The sequence below is a fragment of the Scatophagus argus genome, chromosome 10 (genome assembly GCF_020382885.2).
Source record: "Scatophagus argus isolate fScaArg1 chromosome 10, fScaArg1.pri, whole genome shotgun sequence".
Classification (NCBI taxonomy): Eukaryota; Metazoa; Chordata; class Actinopteri; family Scatophagidae; genus Scatophagus; species Scatophagus argus.
The window spans coordinates 22,016,309-22,037,770 of record NC_058502.1 but is presented as its reverse complement, the minus strand read 5'-3'; the positions used below and the strand labels follow the sequence as shown (position 1 = coordinate 22,037,770).

The window sequence follows — 21,462 nt, the reverse complement described above, 5'->3', positions numbered from 1 at the left end:
GATATGAACATAAGATGCAACGAGCAATCAATTCTGTCTCTTTATCTGTGAGTACATATGTCCAACAGATGGGAAAATACTGCGATACTCTGAGGACACTCCAGCAGCATCTCTAAAGAAGTCCAGACTGCAGCTCCACATAGTGGAAGAGGATGAAGATGAGCCAGGATGTAGGTGGACAAACACATGCAATAGCTGAAAGCAGTCTGTGGACAGTCACATCTGAACTGGCCAACTTATATAATAATTCAACAATCATTTCTCAGTCATCTCTATGTAGAAAGCAGGACGGTGAACATTAAGAATTGCTTTCCTGAACTTTGTAAGCATCAAAACATCACATTTTTACCTTTTACTCATTTCCAGAATTACCTCAAAACACTAACAAGACTCCAGCAGAAGCAACATCCAGCGCAGCCGAAGCAAAGCATCAGAGGAAGAGGACATGGGCCACTTTTGTAGCCTCACATAGTGGGACAAGGTAAGTACTTCTTAACATGTCAATAATGATTCAGGTCTCCTGTTTAAGTTCAAGAGATTCAAACACATATGATCTATGCAGAACACCAGGCACTGGCTCACCAAAGAGGAAGAGGATGAAGATGGACCCAGAGGAGGTGGAGAAAAAAACAAGTAAGCTCATCTTTGAATCCAATTCAGGTCTCAGTTAAACCATGTCCTGTATAAAAGTGACACATTTGTAGGTAGTTTGGTGAAATTTTGTGAATCAATTTCCAAATGTTGGTGAACAAGTGAACTTCCTTGTTTTGTTTTGTTTTTCCTTACAGAGGTGTCCAACAACTCTCACCAGGCTTCATCTAGCATGTCCAAAGAGTCACAGCGTGACGAAAAGTAGGTATTACATCACAACCCCGTTTTCATTAGATTGTACTCTTGGAGCAAAAGATTCAAACAACATTTGATCTGTGCAGAAACCCAGACTGCTCATCTCCAGACATGCCGAGGAAGAGGAAAAGGAAACAGAAGAACCTGGATGGACCATAGACAGTTTGCCAGCACTCACACTTGAGATTAATTTGTTTTAAATCAGTTTAGCCGAAATTGTTATGTGATATGAACATAAGATGCAACGAGCAATCAATTCTGTCTCTTTATCTGTGAGTACATATGTCCAACAGATGGGAAAATACTGCGATACTCTGAGGACACTCCAGCAGCATCTCTAAAGAAGTCCAGACTGCAGCTCCACATAGTGGAAGAGGATGAAGATGAGCTGGGATGCAGGTGGACAAACACATACAGGTAGGCTCATCTATGGCAACTCACTCTCAGGATCGGCTGATTCTCAATCAGTTCACTTCTTCTTAGTGTCTTTAGGTGTTTCATCATTAGCAAGAATTTATTTACATTTATTTATCATTAGCAAGAACTTAGCAAGATGAATTGACCCTGAACACTCACAGACAGCTTGACTCATTAAGCTCAGTTTTACTCAGTATGAGGCGTACTGATGTATAACATCTTCTGTGGTCCTGGAGGACATTTTCCAAACTTTTATGAAATAACCCTGGTGATTGTGTCAGGGTTTTTTCTTCTTTGACATGAGGCTTAAAAGTTATTCATGGTAAGCTTGATGTAGAGATTGAGAGAAGTTGGCAATTGAAGGGATGGAGGGTCTAAATGAGGATGCCACCAGGCCGCATTATGGAAATTACTTCTTCGGGCACCCACCAAGATGGATATTAAGTGTTTTTAATTATTGGCAGCAGCGCACAACTCCCCTGCTGCTATTACAGGCTGCCTTCAGTCCTAATAAAGGCCTGTAGCAAACACCACAGCCTGCTGATGTCCACCTCCCGTAATAATCATCTTCAAATGGAGCAGGTTGTAGCTTAAAATAGTGGAGTTAATGGTTTAAAATTTGACACAAACAGTGACAAGTTTTCCTGACTAAACATCATATTTTATTAGCTCATACCAGACAAGTGTAAGTATAAGGCAGATGCTGCTGTGAGGTTTTCAGATTGCCGCTGTTGTATGTTGGATAACGATGATGTGAAGATGTTGAAAGAGAGCTGCGCTGACACTGTCTTGCTTGCATAAAAAGGTTTATTACAAAGCAGTCCAGCATCAATTACATGCATGTGAGTGGATTCAGGCCAATACAACCACACTCCTGAATCATCTCTAACCCTCTGCTTTTATAGGTTGGTTGTTTACAAGAAAAGGGGAGCATTCATCTAGACATGGACCCTTCCAATACACAAAGAGAAGGGGAAGAGAGACCTCCTTCCTATATCACACATACCTTTGAAACTTGGGACGCCTATCTAAACATGGGCTTTGAACATATTTACTAAAGGGCCTCAGAAAAAACATCATTCTAGTCTCCAAAATCCCTACTACACTGCTGCTTTTTCACGTTGGTGCCTCTTTACAGTAATCATGTTTGTCTCTGCGTGATCCCAGGCCATCGCTGTAACATCAGCCGCTCTTCACCTGAGAGCTACGCGAAGGAAGGACCAGAAATGGACTGCAGGGAAGCACAGAAGAAGAAGCAACGAACACCGGGAGATAAACGGTGACGCCTGCATTGACTTAATTAGCAGCACCAGGCTTGTCTTTTTGGCCCATCGACACTAAACAGTCCCTGGAAGGGGGTTTCCTCTTGTGCGAGCCTTCCCAAGGTTTCTTCCAGACGCTCCCGTTAAAGGGGTCAGTTTGGGAGTTTTTCCTTGCCCGCTTGAGGGAGGTGTCGTAATCACGTGGGCTTGAGATTAATATTACTTGATAGTTTCCGGCCTGGTGTTTTAACAGCATTTAATTTTACCTGTTACCACACAGCTCATAAATAAGATAGAAGACTGTAGTGTATAATCTAGTTCAGGGCAGCACGGTGGTGCAGTGGTTAGCGCAGTCACCTCACAGCAAGGCCAGGGTCTTCCTGTGAAGGCCCGGGACTTCCTGTGAGGAGTTTGCATGTTCTCCCCGTGTCTGCGTGGGTTTCCTCTGGGTTCCCAAGCTTCCTCCCACAGTCCAAAGACATGCAGGTTAATTGGTGACTCTAAATTGCCCCTTGAACAACCATGCAACAGATAGGTGGTGACAGATAATGCATTATTGTAAAGTATAGCGTGCAGGCGTTACTTTTAGACATATTCATAATTCATAATTTCTGATAAATCTGACAACAAATTAAAAAGAAATGATTAAAATGGATGTAAGACTGTCAGTTTCAGGAATGTTCTGCATTTTAAGTAGTAAAATAAGAAGTGTTGTCCCAATGATTGCAAAGGGGTTTTATTCTTGAACAAAGTGTCTGATGTGTGAAACACTCACCTGAAGCTGAACCTGTAGATGGCTTCCAGAGCTGTGCATCAACAACGCAGCTTAACATCCATCGACTTCAGGTTTAATTAGCATGAGTAATACAGGCTTTTCCGCCTTTTCACAATAAATTTACTTCAAAATGGATTCATCAGGGTTTTCAGAAATTTCATAATTCCTGTTCATAGTATTTACATTATTTAGAAGTTGGGAGCTGATAATTAAAATTATTTTCTGTATGATTTAAAAATGGCATAAAATGTGTAATGGCATAACACGTGGCATGTGCAGCACCGCTTTTCCTCCCAGGAGAAGTCAAAAAAAATCCTCCTCCTCCTCAGGGGATTTTGCATGAAGAAGACTAATGTGACCTTGTTTGGCCATCTCACACTGTTGATACCTCATATTTCCTCTGGCTGGACGCCTCTTGGACAGAAGGACTGTGGATTTTGTCTCATTTCTTACACTGGTGCTGCACTGGGAAGGGTGTGCTTTGCAGCCAGTGCGGAGAAGAAGAACGACTACAGGAACCAGTAGCTCTGCCAAAGTACATACGGGCATGTTAATGTTGTGCCAAGATAGCCTTGAAAATATCTGAACTTATCCTTTAACACTAAACAAGGGTACAACATAATATAGCATCTCATTTCTATGTGTACCCAACAACATTTGTCTGAAGTGAGCTCCAAGGCCTGATTCTCTTCTCGGTACCATGTGTTTGTTATGGACCGAACTAATTAAAATAGGTACAAGGTAGTCTGTATGTATGTATAGAGATGTAGGCCATAAAATGACCCCAGGCCTGCTGTTGCACACTCACAGACAGGCTGCAATTTGTTCATTCTAGATGTTAGAAGTGTAATGATGGAACAACAACAACAGCAATTTGATTCATGCGTCGGTCGCTCTGTTCTGATGCTATAAAGAGGTCTTAATTGCATGATTCTTGTGTAGTTGCTAACATAAACTGGCTAACTCTGATTTAGCTGCTCTAATGTTTTCTTTCACACCTTATTTGTTCTGATGCACAAATAAGGTAAGTGAGCCAACCAAAAGGCCGCATTAATACAAAAGTAAAGACGGTAAAACCACTTCACTGTCAGAATAATGGACCCAGTCATTGATCATGAAACAGATCACAGATCAGATCACTTTTTGGTTTTTTTATTCCTTTTGCATTTGTTGTGAAAAATAATGAAATTGCTTTTGTAGGCAGCCATTTCTACCCCATGAGCTCTGTGTGTGTGTGTGTGTGACACACTTCCCCAGAATGTTTCATAATTAACATGACACACACATACATATTAGTGTGGCTCATGCATCAACAGATCAAGCTTCTTCCTATGCAGGGACGTGCAGAGACCTCTGGTGGGGCAGGGGCTCAGTTTATAAAAAAGGGCACAAAACATTTCAAGCAATTGAACTTTATTTAAAACTGAATTTCAATAACAACTTAATTTCTCGATGAGGTTGCTCTACATTACACAACCCAACGCAAAAAACAGCCCTAAACAATGTATTAACTTGTCCTTTCACGAATCATACAACATGAATGGTCAGAAAAGGAATGAACACTGTGATTCACTGCGACCTTACCATGCGCCTCTCCTTCTTGCATCGTCTCACTTGATGGCCGCATGCACACGCTTTCGATGGGTTCGCTGACCATGTGACGTCATGAATCGTGGCCGCAAGGTATTTAGGTGTAAAACGTTTTTCCCCCCAAATGTATAACTTCGCATATGATTTAGGAGACATTGTGGAGAACTTAGCTGTTGGAACTCATTTATTTATTTAAAAATAATAATAATAAAAAAAAAACAAAAAACAGCCCTGTCAAAAGGGCACTTTGAATGTCCATCAGGAAAAGGGCAGGTGCCTGAGCCCCTGTAGCCCCCCTTATCTGCACGTGCCTGTTCCTATGTTCTGGTGCGACACGCAGCACTGTGATTCCTGGTGAATTTGTGGTCCCAAAAAGTTATATAAACCCACTGCAGCTTTGCTTTGTTCATTTATTTACACTCCGGACCAGCGGGAGGCTGCATGACGAGGAAGGTGAGAGGATGGATGCCACAGAGGGAACGAGCACTGGCCAGAGCCAGTGAGGAAATCCATCAGAGGGATATTAAGAATTTAAAAGTTGTCGGTCTCTTTTATGTAAACAAAGATATGCAAAAATGTGACCAAGAAGTGGAACACAGAGATGAAGTTCCTCTAATGATCAGCTACTGGCGGTCGCACAGCGGTCGTGCACACGCTGCAACACATGACGTGATTTTCTCAAATATGCACCCAAATTTCTGTTTGTCGGTAAAGGGAGGAAATAAAAAGTACAGAATAGCCCTTTTCAACCTGGAAAGGAGGAAATGAGACGTTTAGTCCAGTTTATGGACATTTTTCCTGTAGAAAGACAAACGGTGACGTCCATAAAAGTAAGCAGAGCAGCAGTTGGCTGGATTTCCTGAACTTTCCTGGGCAACAAGGCGCCGCTGGACATTTGGATCAGCTCGGCTGCAGCTGAGGACTTCCTCGTCTTTCCTGGACCCACAGAAGTAAAAATAAGTCTCCCTTTCCATAACTTCTCCAGATTTCCAGATTTCCACCCTTCTCATCTTCCACCCTCAGCCAGCTTCAAACTGATTTTAACGGTGGACTGACATAAATTTAAAGCTGCTGGCGAGAGATAAGAGTAAATATGGTAAGATTATAATTCACGTCGGCGCTAATGACACTCGGCTACGCCAGTCGGAGGTCACCAAAGTCAATATTGAGTCGGTGTGTAATTTGGCAAAAACCATGTCGGACTCCGTAGCATTCTCTGGTCCCCTCCCGAATCTGACCAGTGATGATATTGTAACGTCCCTGCAAGAATGTTCAGTGCTGTTAATGTTGATAGAGTTGATGTTAATGTTAGAGTCAGATTAGTAGAGTTGAGAGCTAGGAGTTTTATAGTTTCCTACGGTCTGTGAATGCATGTGTGGTTGGATGTGAGAGCGAGAGGGCGGGGGGCGCCGAGGGTGAGAGAGAAGGTGCCGGGAGAGGAGAGACTGAGCGGGGAGCGACTGGGAGAGTTGTTGTTTTGTGGGACACCTTGATTGTTTTTTTGGCGTGGTTACGGCCGACAGTAACCGACTGTTCTACAATAAATGAAGGTTTGTTGAACAACTCTCATCGTTCTTACACGTCCGGCCGGACGTTACATTGGTGTCAGAAGTAAAGTTACTTCAGTTTGACCTGCCGATCTCCGTTGGCGCGACTAGCCCGGACCTGGCTAACTCAGCGAGCAGCATGGCGACACAGCGGACAAAAGGCGACACTCGTCCGAAGGTCAAAGAGGAGCGGTTGGACGTTGCTTATGCTGGTATGTCAGAGTGTGTGGCAGAGTTTGACCGTGCCTCGGAGCACGTTGCTCACCTAAGCATATGCCCACATGCCCACGGAAGTGCAGAACGAACTGGCCAGGGACCAGTTCATTCGGGCCATAACCCCTAGAGAGCTGCGCATACAGACGCAACTGGCACACCCCCCTAATCTGCAGCAGGCGCTGGAAATGGCTTTGGAGAGAGACCAGGCAAAGCCGGCACAGATGGATGAGCTGATTGAGCTAATCCGTGCTGCGTCACTGCAATCGCAGCGCGGCAGTCCTCGCCGAGGCCCTCCTGTGTGTTGGGTGTGTGGTCAGTCTGGCCATATCAGCGTGAGGTGCCCCAAGCGGTCTGGTGTCCAGGGAAATGCCCCGGGGTCTGTGTAGACGGGACAACACCGACCCCTGCTCCTGTGTCCCACCTAGCCTTGTTCCCAAGAGACGGAGCCCAGCTGTATGGACGGGGAAGTGGTGCTCCACTTCCCCCAGAAGCAGATGACACCGCAGAGACTGTGAGAGTGGTGGGCTGGACCCATGTGGGGGATTTCTGCCATGTCCCCATCACCCTGGCGGGGGCTCCATGCATAGCCGTCATAGACACCGGCTCCACAGCAACACTGATGAGACCTGACCTGATTCCAGCAGGGATGCAACTGGAACCTACTGTGGTAAAGCTGCGGACAGTGACTGGTGAGCTAGCCCCTATGCTTGGAAGAGGGGTGGTGGCTATTCAAGTGGTGGGGCTCTCAGTGAAATTTAAGGTGTGGGTTGCAGCTGTACAGGACCCCTGCATATTAGGACTGGACTTCCTGCGGACTGTCCACTGTTTGTTAGACCTGGGGAAGAACACACTGACATTCCCGGGGGGGCCCACAGTTGAAATGGTGCCCCCTAAAGAGGCCCCAAGGTCACAACCACCAACCTCACGAGCGGCGGAGGCCAGTCATGGGCCGGACCCCACTCTCCAAGTTTTTTCCCCTACACCCTTGTCCCCCACATCCCATATCCCAGTTGACATGCAGCCCCCCGCCCCTGACCAGCAGCTCACAGCAGGAAAGGGGGACAGACTGGCAGTGGTACGAGAGGTATGGAAACGCAGCTGTGATAACCTGGAACCCAGGCAGCAGGAGGAGTTGTGGCAGTTGCTGCTGGATTTTAAGGACATTTTTGCCCTTACAGAGGACGAAGTGGGTCTGACACACCTAGTGCAGCACGACATTGACACCGGTGATGCACAGCCCATCAAGACACGCCCCCGCCGCCTTCCACTGGCACATCAGGCAGCTGCTGACAGCGCTATTGACGAGATGCTGAAGGCTGGCATCATCGAACCATCTAACAGCCCATGGGCCTCGGGGGTTGTGATGGTCAATAAGAAAAAGAGTTCAAAGATGAGGTTTTGTGTTGACTATAGGCCATTGAACAGTGTGACAAAGAAAGACTCATACCCACTGCCCCGCATTGATGAATCCCTGGACTTGGTGTCCGGCTCATCCTGGTTCTCCTCATTGGACCCGCGTAGTGGGTATTGGCAGGTGCCCCTCAGCCCCTCAGCCAGACCGAAGACTGCTTTCTGTACCGGCAGAGGATTGTGGCAGTTTCGGGTCCTCTGTTTCGGCCACGTTCGAACGGCTGATGGAAAAGGTGCTGAATGACATTCCCCGACAAGAGTGTCTGGTCTACTTGGATGACATATTGGTTCATGGGGACTCTTTCCTTGCAGCCTTGGGGGCCCTGCGGCGGGTTCTACAGAGGATATGGGCGGCCGGTCTAAAGCTTCACCCCGACAAGTGCTGCTTCATGAAAAAAGAGCTGGAGTTTCTGGTGCACAGGGTTGGAGGAGAGGGCATCGGCACACTGGAAGAGAAAGTGCAAGCAGTAAGGGACTGGCCAGTCCCCAGCAACCGGCGTGAGCTGAAGAGCTTCATTGGACTGGCGTCTTACTACAGACGGTTTGTGCGCGGCTTCTCATGCATAGCCGCACCCCTGTTCCGCCTGCAGCAGAAGGATAGCGATTTCTCTTGGACTCCAGAATGCGAGCAGGCCTTCAGCTCTTTGAAGAGGGCCTTGTCAGAGTCTCCCGTCCTCACCCCCCCAGACCCCATCCTCACTGCAGAACATCAGTGTGATTGAGACATGCACCTCCCTCTCGTGTTGTTGGCCTACAGATCAGCTGTGCAAGATTCCACCTCGTGCACACCTGCCCTGCTCATGTTGGGGCGTGAGCTGCGTACGCCAGCAGAAATGGCGTTTGGAAGACCCCCAGATGCACCAGCGGTGCCACCGGGACCAGAATACGCCAGAAGGCTCCAGGACCGAATGGAGCCCATGTCTTTGCGCGCGACCAGCTGCAGAAAGCAGGCATGAGGCAGAAAAGAAACTATGACATGAGGGCCAGAGGGAAGGACTTTGTGGCTGGGGACCTGGTGTGGGTGTATAGCCCAAAGAGGAAGAAGGGCCGATGCCCCAAGTTAGACAGCCATTGGGTGGGGCCTTGTAAGGTTTTGGAGAAGCTGGGTGAGGTGGTGTATAGGGTCCAGCTGCCACCTAAGAGGAGACGGGTGGTCAATATGTTTAGCCGCATGTCATCGCTCCGTCGCTGGCTGTCACGGTGGTGTCCAGAAAACAACGTGGCCTTTATAGATAACTGGGAGACTTTCTGGGGAAAACCTGGCCTCATTAGCAGAGACGGCATTCATCCCACTTGGGGTGGTGCGGCTCTTATTTCTACCAATATGGCCAAGTTTATTAGACAACCAACACCCTGACAACCCAGGGTCGAGGCCAGGAAGCAGAGTCGCTGTCTTACACACTTCTCTGCTGCTTCTGTAGGACTGCCGCCCTCCGTTAAAATTACAATAAATAAAAATATAAATGCACACAGTAATACTAAGTTTAACAATCCCATAGAAATAGTGTCAGTGCCTCGTCCTCCCATAGTCCAACCAGCACAAAATTTAAGAAGTGTTAATCATAATAACCTCATAAAAATACAAACTAGCAAATATTTAGAGCCAAAAAAATAGGACAGTCAGATGTGGATTATTAAATATGCGATCCCTCCACTCTAAATCCCTCCTAGTCAGTGATCTAATTATTGATCATCAGTCTGATATTCTGCCTCACTGAGACTTGGTTACGGGATGAAGAATATGTTAGTTTAAATGAATCAACTCCATCTGGTTATATTAACTATCATGTTGCTTGAGGCGCAGGCCGAGGAGGAGGAGTGGCAGCAATCTACCACTCCAGTCTTCAGATTAACCCCAAACCTAAATCCATCTATAGCTCATTTGAGAGTCTCACTCTCAGCCTGTCTCACCAAAAGTGGAAGTCAGAAAAGCCAGTTTTATTAGTTGTTGTGTATCGCCCACCTGCTGCTGCTTACTCAGAGTTCCTGTCTGAGTTTTCTGACTTCTTATCTAGTTTAGTGTTCAGTACAGATAAAGTCATTATAGTCTTAAGACAGCCTTTAGTTCACTCTTAGATTCAATAGGTTTCCTTCAGATAGTGAATGAACCAACACACTGCCACAATCACACACTCGATCTGGTTCTCACCTATGGCCTAGAAACTAAGAACCTGTTAGTTGCCCCTCAAAACCCTCTCCTTTCAGACCATTCACTTGTAGTTTTTGAACTAACTCTAGAAGACTTTACAGCACACAACAAAAAGGCCTACTACACCAGATGCCTCTCTGAAGATAGTGTAGACAGATTTAGGGATGCAATCCCATCACAGCTCCCCTCAGCACCATGTACCAGTACAACAGACCGTACTGATTTAAATGTTACTCCTGCAGCAATTGATTCTTTTGTTAATAACACTGCAGCCACGTTGCACACAGTTTTACTTATCTTTTTAGTAATGTCATTTCTCATGTTGTTAACTGCTTTCCTGCCTGTACAACATCCACTGCACGTCTGCCCGTCCTGGGTGAGGGATCCCTCCTCTGTTGCTCACCCTGAGGTTTCTTCCATTTTTTCCTGTTAAAGGTTTTTCTGGGAGTTTTTCCTTAGTCGATGTGAGGGTCGAAGGGCAGAGGATGTTGCTGATGTTATGTTGAGCCCTTTGAGACAAACTGCTTGTAAAAATGGGCTATACAAATAAAGTTGACTTGACTTGACTTGACATAGAAACTGCCCCCCCCCAGGACACACATCCATACACACATCTTATTTTTATGTTTAATGAAATTACATTTGGTTTTCACATCAGGAGCCTCAAAACACAGGACTAGTTACTCACAAAATGTGGAAATGATCTGATCTCTTTTTTTGGTGGACTTGACATTGAGTGATCGTCCTGCTGGTTATGTAGGGGTACTGCAGTTTTGGACACATGCGTCCAAAGCTTTATGAACAGTGTGATATCATCAGTCAAACTGTGAGGAATGAGCAGACCAACAGTCATTATTTTTTGGACACACTGCATCAATTTTGCGTTTGAAGTTAGACCGTTTCTTTGTAAAGTCATCAGCTTTTCTGCTCCAGCTCGGCTCTCAAGCTGCGTGTTTGGCTTTGCTTTCACGTTACAGTCCACTGAATAAGACGTGTCGTCTGGCTTCTGCCTCCTCTGCCGTCCATGTGATCTCAGCCCTCATTTGTGTTATGAGGTGAAATCAGAATCAGAATCAGAATCAGCTTTATTTGCCGGATTTTTCTCTGTCCTGTGCACCATACAAAATACAAAATAGCAATAATAATAATAAAATGAAGAATAAAATATTTACAAGAAAGGGAAAAATATATATATATATATATATACATGTAGTGCAAACAGTGGAATGAGGTAGTGCAAACAGTGTGATGGTTCACACAAGGGCAGGTGGTTTACGGGGAGATCAGGGAGACAGCCTGGGGGAAGAAACTGTTTTTGTGTCTGGTGGTCTTGGCATACAGAGCTCTGTAACGCCTACCAGAGGGAAGCAGATCAAATAGTTTGTGTGCCGGGTGTGAGGGGTCTGCAGTGATGCTTCCTGCCCGTTTTTTGACCCTGGACTGGTATAAGTCCTGGATGGAGGGCAGGTCGGCCCCGATGATTTTTTCTGCAGACCTGATTGTCCGTTGCAGTCTGTTTCTGTCCTGTTTGGTGGCCGATCCAAACCAGACAGCGATGGAAGTGCAGAGAACAGACTGGACGATGGAGGTGTAGAAGATGGTCAGCAGCTCCTGAGGCAGGTTGAACTTCTTCAGCTGTCGCAGAAAAATACAACCTCTGCTGGGCCTTTTTCCTGATTAGGTCTACATGGGACTTCCACTTGAGATCCCGGGCGATTGTAGTTCCCAGGAACTTAAAGGCAGGTGCAAGTTGATTTAAGATTCATAGATCACATGTGCTTAAATTACAAACGCACTGAAGCTGCTTATGGTTTTTTTTATGCTCAGCATCTTTTCTGAATCAAATGTAAGTCAGAAATGATCTTAGAAGACTAAGTTTTGAGACTTCAGCTTAAACCAAACCAACCAACCAAACCAAATTCAGCTTCCTGACGTCCCAAGACTTGTGATGTCAGAAAGCTGAATTTGGTTTCTCTTGATTTAATGGGCATTTTGTGCTTGAGAGACTTTGCTTATTAACCATTTGACTTCACTGCGAGACTGAACTGATGGGACTGAAGTGATGTGTGGGTAAAGTAACATCACAGCAACGTCTCATGAGATGTATGAGGTCGTTTTTGACGGCCTAATTTCACACGCAGGCTTCATCTCGTTGTTTGCGTTACTGAGCAAATACAGACAGCAAATTTCCACAGACGCGTGTCAGTCACGTTAGCCTCTGCTCGTGATTATCGTCTGAATATGGGAGGAAGAGACGGTCAGAGCTCAAACAATATGAAACCCATCCTAACTGCGGAGACACCTGACGCTGCAGAGTGTCTTGTAGCTGAAAGGTTGCAGTTTGACCCTCGTGTCGAGTCACAATGCCCTTGTGTAAAACACTCAACCGTTTCATCCTCACTCGCTGTCAGATATTTTCAATCGCAGGTTTTTTCTGCTCTGGAAAGCAGTCTGTCTGCAGTCCAGCAGCAGCAGCTGTGGGGGCACAGAAGTAAAGTGCATTCAGGTGTCAGTCTTTATTTCATACACTCTTCATTTTTATTCTTTGTTTTTGTGCTTTGTACCTTTTAAAACTCATCAATTTTTGATTGATTTGATTTTGAATGATTTCAAAATCATTGGGTGTGCTGAAGGTCATTTCCAAACATGTTTGTCCTTAAAATGTGAGGAATAAATACTATGTGCATATACTTAAACCTTAAATCACATTTTCTTAAATATGAGAAATGGGAGCAGAAACAACAGTGTTGCTTTTGTATTTTTCATGGGTGTAGTTAAGTCCAGCGGGTCCCAGACGAGGGGTCGGTCCCACCAGAGGGTCATCAGATACCTCTGAGAGCTGAGGCAACTGAGGGGGGGGGGGGCATTTTGATACAAGTTCATATTTAATCTTTCTAATCTTTGATTGTTTTGTGAAGGATTGGATGATTTTACCTCTTGCTGCTGTGATGTGAGCAGTTTAAAGGGGAAAAAAAATCATTAGAAACTAAAGTACAATGTTTGACTCTACAATGCAGTGGAGTAGGTTTTTTTTGGTGTAATCTGGTATTTCTGACTTCCCAGTGACATGTGGGCAGTTGGTGGACATTTTGCACTGAACAGAAACTCATGAAATGTCATAAAAAATAAAAAACATGTCTTTCAAGCATACAGTACACACTGTACATAGTGTTTCATGGAGACATAAAGCTGATTCTACCTGCGGAATGTTAGAACGTGTGACTGTCAAAGACTTTAGAACTCTGTGATGTCACAAAGGCCTGCAGGGTGCAGATCAGTCCGTTCTGCGGTTCTGCTCTCACTTTGTTCGAGTGAGTTTCAGCACGAGGACAAACCTTTCAGACATTTCAGTTTCGACACGGTGAACGAGACACAGAGAAACACCAAGCAACAAGATGGTAAGTTGAGTAAATAAGTTTGTTTCTGTGCAAATTAGTCACATTAAGTTTCTAGCTGATCTCGATGTTAAAGTGAAGGCATGTTTTGGTTCACATGTACTTTAGAGTCCACTGAGTATATATATTTGGCTAAATAGATGAGCAGCTCAAGTTTTTTTACACAATTTTTAATGTTTGTGTTGTATTTTTATGAGATCTGCAAGTTTGGTGCACATGTGTTTAGTTAATCCTTCCTTCCATCCTTGAATACCTGAGAGCTTTCGACTCAGACAGATTCAATTTCAGTTTGTAGGTTTGAGTGTAAAGTAAACACTAACTGTTACATTAGAACTAGTTTGTTTCACCACTTTGTACAGCTGCACCGTCTCTATTTACGTGATAAATGAATAAAGTGAGATGTGGCCAAACATTGCTGCAGAAAGTTGTTTCACCTGATGCAACATTCACGTAAAATGGGAGAGAAAACTATTACTAACTAGTGACAGACAGGAAGAGACCGACGATAGTCGAAAGCAGTCTGTGGACAGTCGCATCTGAACTGGCCAACTTATATAATAATTCAACAATCATTTCTCAGTCATCTCTATGTAGAAAGCAGGACGGTGAATCTGAAAGTTCACTCCATATGATTCAAAATTTAGTCAGTATTTATATGGTGAACATTAAGAATTGTCATGTCCAAACATGTCCAAAGAGTCACAGCGTGACGAAAAGTAGGTATTACATCACAACCCCGTTTTCATTAGATTGTACTCTTGGAGCAAAAGATTTAAACAACATTTGATCTGTGCAGAAACCCAGACTGCTCATCTCCAGACATGCCGAGGAAGAGGAAAAGGAAACAGAAGAACCTGGATGGACCATAGACAGTTTGCCAGCACTCACACTTGAGATTAATTTGTTTTAAATCAGTTTAGCCGAAATTGTTATGTGATATGAACATAAGATGCAACAAGCAATCAATTCTGTCTCTTTATCTGTGAGTACATATGTCCAACAGATGGGAAAATACTGCGATACTCTGAGGACACTCCAGCAGCATCTCTAAAGAAGTCCAGACTGCAGCTCCACATAGTGGAAGAGGATGAAGATGAGCCAGGATGTAGGTGGACAAACACATGCAATAGCTGAAAGCAGTCTGTGGACAGTCACATCTGAACTGGCCAACTTATATAATAATTCAACAATCATTTCTCAGTCATCTCTATGTAGAAAGCAGGACGGTGAACATTAAGAATTGCTTTCCTGAACTTTGTAAGCATCAAAACATCACATTTTTACCTTTTACTCATTTCCAGAATTACCTCAAAACACTAACAAGACTCCAGCAGAAGCAACATCCAGCGCAGCCGAAGCAAAGCATCAGAGGAAGAGGACATGGGCCACTTTTGTAGCCTCACATAGTGGGACAAGGTAAGTACTTCTTAACATGTCAATAATGATTCAGGTCTCCTGTTTAAGTTCAAGAGATTCAAACACATATGATCTATGCAGAACACCAGGCACTGGCTCACCAAAGAGGAAGAGGATGAGGATGGACCCAGAGGAGGTGGAGAAAAAAACAAGTAAGCTCATCTTTGAATCCAATTCAGGTCTCAGTTAAACCATGTCCTGTATAAAAGTGACACATTTGTAGGTAGTTTGGTGAAATTTTGTGAATCAATTTCCAAATGTTGGTGAACAAGTGAACTTCCTTGTTTTGTTTTGTTTTTCCTTACAGAGGTGTCCAACAACTCTCACCAGGCTTCATCTAGCATGTCCAAAGAGTCACAGCGTGACGAAAAGTAGGTATTACATCACAACCCCGTTTTCATTAGATTGTACTCTTGGAGCAAAAGATTTAAACAACATTTGATCTGTGCAGAAACCCAGACTGCTCATCTCCAGACATGCCGAGGAAGAGGAAAAGGAAACAGAAGAACCTGGATGGACCATAGACAGTTTGCCAGCACTCACACTTGAGATTAATTTGTTTTAAATCAGTTTAGCCGAAATTGTTATGTGATATGAACATAACATGCAACAAGCAATCAATTCTGTCTCTTTATCTGTGAGTACATATGTCCAACAGATGGGAAAATACTGCGATACTCTGAGGACACTCCAGCAGCATCTCTAAAGAAGTCCAGACTGCAGCTCCACATAGTGGAAGAGGATGAAGATGAGCCAGGATGTAGGTGGACAAACACATGCAATAGCTGAAAGCAGTCTGTGGACAGTCACATCTGAACTGGCCAACTTATATAATAATTCAACAATCATTTCTCAGTCATCTCTATGTAGAAAGCAGGACGGTGAACATTAAGAATTGCTTTCCTGAACTTTGTAAGCATCAAAACATCACATTTTTACCTTTTACTCATTTCCAGAATTACCTCAAAACACTAACAAGACTCCAGCAGAAGCAACATCCAGCGCAGCCGAAGCAAAGCATCAGAGGAAGAGGACATGGGCCACTTTTGTAGCCTCACATAGTGGGACAAGGTAAGTACTTCTTAACATGTCAATAATGATTCAGGTCTCCTGTTTAAGTTCAAGAGATTCAAACACATATGATCTATGCAGAACACCAGGCACTGGCTCACCAAAGAGGAAGAGGATGAAGATGGACCCAGAGGAGGTGGAGAAAAAAACAAGTAAGCTCATCTTTGAATCCAATTCAGGTCTCAGTTAAACCATGTCCTGTATAAAAGTGACACATTTGTAGGTAGTTTCGTGAAATTTTGTGAATCAATTTCCAAATGTTGGTGAACAAGTGAACTTCCTTGTTTTGTTTTGTTTTTCCTTACAGAGGTGTCCAACAACTCTCACCAGGCTTCATCTAGCATGTCCAAAGAGTCACAGCGTGACGAAAAGTAGGTATTAAATCACAACCCCGTTTTCATTAGATTGTACTCTTGGAGCAAAAGATTTAAACAACATTTGATCTGTGCAGAAACCCAGACTGCTCATCTCCAGACATGCCGAGGAAGAGGAAAAGGAAACAGAAGAACCTGGATGGACCATAGACAGTTTGCCAGCACTCACACTTGAGATTAATTTGTTTTAAATCAGTTTAGCCGAAATTGTTATGTGATATGAACATAAGATGCAACAAGCAATCAATTCTGTCTCTTTATCTGTGAGTACATATGTCCAACAGATGGGAAAATACTGCGATACTCTGAGGACACTCCAGCAGCATCTCTAAAGAAGTCCAGACTGCAGCTCCACATAGTGGAAGAGGATGAAGATGAGCTGGGATGCAGGTGGACAAACACATACAGGTAGGCTCATCTATGGCAACTCACTCTCAGGATCGGCTGATTCTCAATCAGTTCACTTCTTCTTAGTGTCTTTAGGTGTTTCATCATTAGCAAGAATTTATTTACATTTATTTATCATTAGCAAGAACTTAGCAAGATGAATTGACCCTGAACACTCACAGACAGCTTGACTCATTAAGCTCAGTTTTACTCAGTATGAGGCGTACTGATGTATAACATCTTCTGTGGTCCTGGAGGACATTTTCCAAACTTTTATGAAATAACCCTGGTGATTGTGTCAGGGTTTTTTCTTCTTTGACATGAGGCTTAAAAGTTATTCATGGTAAGCTTGATGTAGAGATTGAGAGAAGTTGGCAATTGAAGGGATGGAGGGTCTAAATGAGGATGCCACCAGGCATCCGCATTATGGAAATTACTTCTTCGGGCACCCACCAAGATGGATATTAAGTGTTTTTAATTATTGGCAGCAGCGCACAACTCCCCTGCTGCTATTACAGGCTGCCTTCAGTCCTAATAAAGGCCTGTAGCAAACACCACAGCCTGCTGATGTCCACCTCCCGTAATAATCATCTTCAAATGGAGCAGGTTGTAGCTTAAAATAGTGGAGTTAATGGTTTAAAATTTGACACAAACAGTGACAAGTTTTCCTGACTAAACATCATATTTTATTAGCTCATACCAGACAAGTGTAAGTATAAGGCAGATGCTGCTGTGAGGTTTTCAGATTGCCGCTGTTGTATGTTGGATAACGATGATGTGAAGATGTTGAAAGAGAGCTGCGCTGACACTGTCTTGCTTGCATAAAAAGGTTTATTACAAAGCAGTCCAGCATCAATTACATGCATGTGAGTGGATTCAGGCCAATACAACCACACTCCTGAATCATCTCTAACCCTCTGCTTTTATAGGTTGGTTGTTTACAAGAAAAGGGGAGCATTCATCTAGACATGGACCCTTCCAATACACAAAGAGAAGGGGAAGAGAGACCTCCTTCCTATATCACACATACCTTTGAAACTTGGGACGCCTATCTAAACATGGGCTTTGAACATATTTACTAAAGGGCCTCAGAAAAAACATCATTCTAGTCTCCAAAATCCCTACTACACTGCTGCTTTTTCACGTTGGTGCCTCTTTACAGTAATCATGTTTGTCTCTGCGTGATCCCAGGCCATCGCTGTAACATCAGCCGCTCTTCACCTGAGAGCTACGCGAAGGAAGGACCAGAAATGGACTGCAGGGAAGCACAGAAGAAGGAGCAACGAACACCGGGAGATAAACGGTGACGCCTGCATTGACTTAATTAGCAGCACCAGGCTTGTCTTTTTGGCCCATCGACACTAAACAGTCCCTGGAAGGGGGTTTCCTCTTGTGCGAGCCTTCCCAAGGTTTCTTCCAGACGCTCCCGTTAAAGGGGTCAGTTTGGGAGTTTTTCCTTGCCCGCTTGAGGGAGGTGTCGTAATCACGTGGGCTTGAGATTAATATTACTTGATAGTTTCCGGCCTGGTGTTTTAACAGCATTTAATTTTACCTGTTACCACACAGCTCATAAATAAGATAGAAGACTGTGGTGTATAATCTAGTTCAGGGCAGCACGGTGGTGCAGTGGTTAGCGCAGTCACCTCACAGCAAGGCCAGGGTCTTCCTGTGAAGGCCCGGGACTTCCTGTGAGGAGTTTGCATGTTCTCCCCGTGTCTGCGTGGGTTTCCTCTGGGTTCCCAAGCTTCCTCCCACAGTCCAAAGACATGCAGGTTAATTGGTGACTCTAAATTGCCCCTTGAACAACCATGCAACAGATAGGTGGTGACAGATAATGCATTATTGTAAAGTATAGCGTGCAGGCGTTACTTTTAGACATATTCATAATTCATAATTTCTGATAAATCTGACAACAAATTAAAAAGAAATGATTAAAATGGATGTAAGACTGTCAGTTTCAGGAATGTTCTGCATTTTAAGTAGTAAAATAAGAAGTGTTGTCCCAATGATTGCAAAGAGGTTTTATTCTTGAACAAAGTGTCTAATGTGTGAAACACTCACCTGAAGCTGAACCTGTAGATGGCTTCCAGAGCTGTGCATCGACAACGCAGCTTAACATCCATCGACTTCAGGTTTAATTAGCATGAGTAATACAGGCTTTTCAGCCTTTTCACAATAAATTTACTTCAAAATGGATTCATCAGGGTTTTCAGAAATTTCATAATTCCTGTTCATAGTATTTACATTATTTAGAAGTTGGGAGCTGATAATTAAAATTATTTTCTGTATGATTTAAAAATGGCATAAAATGTGTAATGGCATAACACGTGGCATGTGCAGCACCGCTTTTCCTCCCAGGAGAAGTCAAAAAAAATCCTCCTCCTCCTCAGGGGATTTTGCATGAAGAAGACTAATGTGACCTTGTTTGGCCATCTCACACTGTTGATACCTCATATTTCCTCTGGCTGGACGCCTTTTGGACAGAAGGACTGTGGATTTTGTCTCATTTCTTACACTGGTGCTGCACTGGGAAGGGTGTGCTTTGCAGCCAGTGCGGAGAAGAAGAACGACTACAGGAACCAGTAGCTCTGCCAAAGTACATACGGGCATGTTAATGTTGTGCCAAGATAGCCTTGAAAATATCTGAACTTATCCTTTAACACTAAACAAGGGTACAACATAATATAGCATCTCATTTCTATGTGTACCCAACAACATTTCTCTGAAGTGAGCTCCAAGGCCTGATTCTCTTCTCGGTACCATGTGTTTGTTATGGACCGAACTAATTAAAATAGGTACAAGGTAGTCTGTATGTATGTATAGAGATGTAGGCCATAAAATGACCCCAGGCCTGCTGTTGCACACTCACAGACAGGCTGCAATGTGTTCATTCTAGATGTTAGAAGTGTAATGATGGAACAACAACAACAGCAATTTGATTCATGCGTCGGTCGCTCTGTTCTGATGCTATAAAGAGGTCTTAATTGCATGATTCTTGTGTAGTTGCTAACATAAACTGGCTAACTCTGATTTAGCTGCTCTAATGTTTTCTTTCACACCTTATTTGTTCTGATGCACAAATTAGGTAAGTGAGCCAACCAAAAGGCCGCATTAATACAAAAGTAAAGACGGTAAAACCACTTCACTGTCAGAATAATGGACCCAGTCATTGATCATGAAACAGATCACAGATCAGATCACTTTTTGGTTTTTTTATTCCTTTTGCATTTGTTGTGAAAAATAATGAAATTGCTTTTGTAGGCAGCCATTTCTACCCCATGAGCTCTGTGTGTGTGTGTGTGTGACACACTTCCCCAGAATGTTTCATAATTAACATGACACACACATACATATTAGTGTGGCTCATGCATCAACAGATCAAGCTTCTTCCTATGCAGGGACGTGCAGAGACCTCTGGTGGGGCAGAGGCTCAGTTTATAAAAAAGGGCACAAAACATTTCAAGCAATTGAACTTTATTTAAAACTGAATTTCAATAACAACTTAATTTCTCGATGAGGTTGCTCTACATTACACAACCTAACGCAAAAAACAGCCCTAAACAATGTATTAACTTGTCCTTTCACGAATCATACAACATGAATGGTCAGAAAAGGAATGAACACTGTGATTCACTGCGACCTTACCATGCGCCTCTCCTTCTTGCATCGTCTCACTTGATGGCCGCATGCACACGCTTTCGATGGGTTCGCTGACCATGTGACGTCATGAATCGTGGCCGCAAGGTATTTAGGTGTAAAACGTTTTTCCCCCCAAATGTATAACTTCGCATATGATTTAGGAGACATTGTGGAGAACTTAGCTGTTGGAACTCATTTATTTATTTAAAAATAATAATAATAAAAAAAAAGAAAAGAAATCAGTTCAGCATGTAAATTCCCATACTCTCATAAACTCGATTGTCGATTTTATTGCTAAAGTAGGTTATCCACCCTCTGATTCCATCTCTGTACTTCACACATTACCTTTTCATAACTCTTGGAAAGAAAACAAATAAGAATCTTTCTCTGAACACAGATACAGAGTATCTGTCAAATGCCAAACTGGTTTCTCCAATGGACTCTTCTAAATAGGTAGCGCAAGGCATTAGTATTCAGGAAGCTCCTTGTCATACAAGAGCATAATTGACTCTAATGCACTGGATTATAAACAGCTTTGTCTGTGTTTAACTACATCAGGACAAGAAATTTTCTGATTTCATGCAAGATCATGGCACCTGTCTGAGAAGAGGACAGTTGGAGTTACCTTATGACTGCTTATTACCTGCACGTGAATGTGAAGAGTTAACACTGTTGATAACTATGCAGCAGCGTGTATGCGTGTGAGGAGGGATGATGGAGATTTCTTAGAGAAAAGCACGTCTGTATTCCCCAGACAGACGCGTGCTTCATTAGCTAATGGTCTTGTCTGGATAATCAATTCCATCTGTCAGACAGCCACAGACAGTCTGATGCTTTCCCACCACGCTGTCCTTCACCTCCTGTTCGCTACAGCTCGCTTCCCCAAAAGTACTGGCTGTTATTCTCTACTGAATGTGTCAGTGTTTCTTGCATTCTTTCTTTTTTTATGCTCTGTTTATTTGTTTTAG

The 21,462-nt window shown here is 43.7% G+C and overlaps 2 long non-coding RNA genes across 2 annotated transcripts; both read left to right on the top strand.

Moving 5' to 3' along the window:
* Nucleotides 1–1,200: 1,200 nt before the first annotated feature.
* On the top strand, nucleotides 1,201–3,245 carry LOC124066224. Its single transcript, XR_006844561.1, has 2 exons — nucleotides 1,201–1,263; nucleotides 2,431–3,245. It is a non-coding gene; the product is annotated as an uncharacterized LOC124066224 (long non-coding RNA).
* A 13,568-nt stretch (nucleotides 3,246–16,813) lies between these two features.
* LOC124066508 lies at nucleotides 16,814–18,861 on the top strand. Its single transcript, XR_006844618.1, has 2 exons — nucleotides 16,814–16,876; nucleotides 18,047–18,861. It is a non-coding gene; the product is annotated as an uncharacterized LOC124066508 (long non-coding RNA).
* Nucleotides 18,862–21,462: the final 2,601 nt, after the last annotated feature.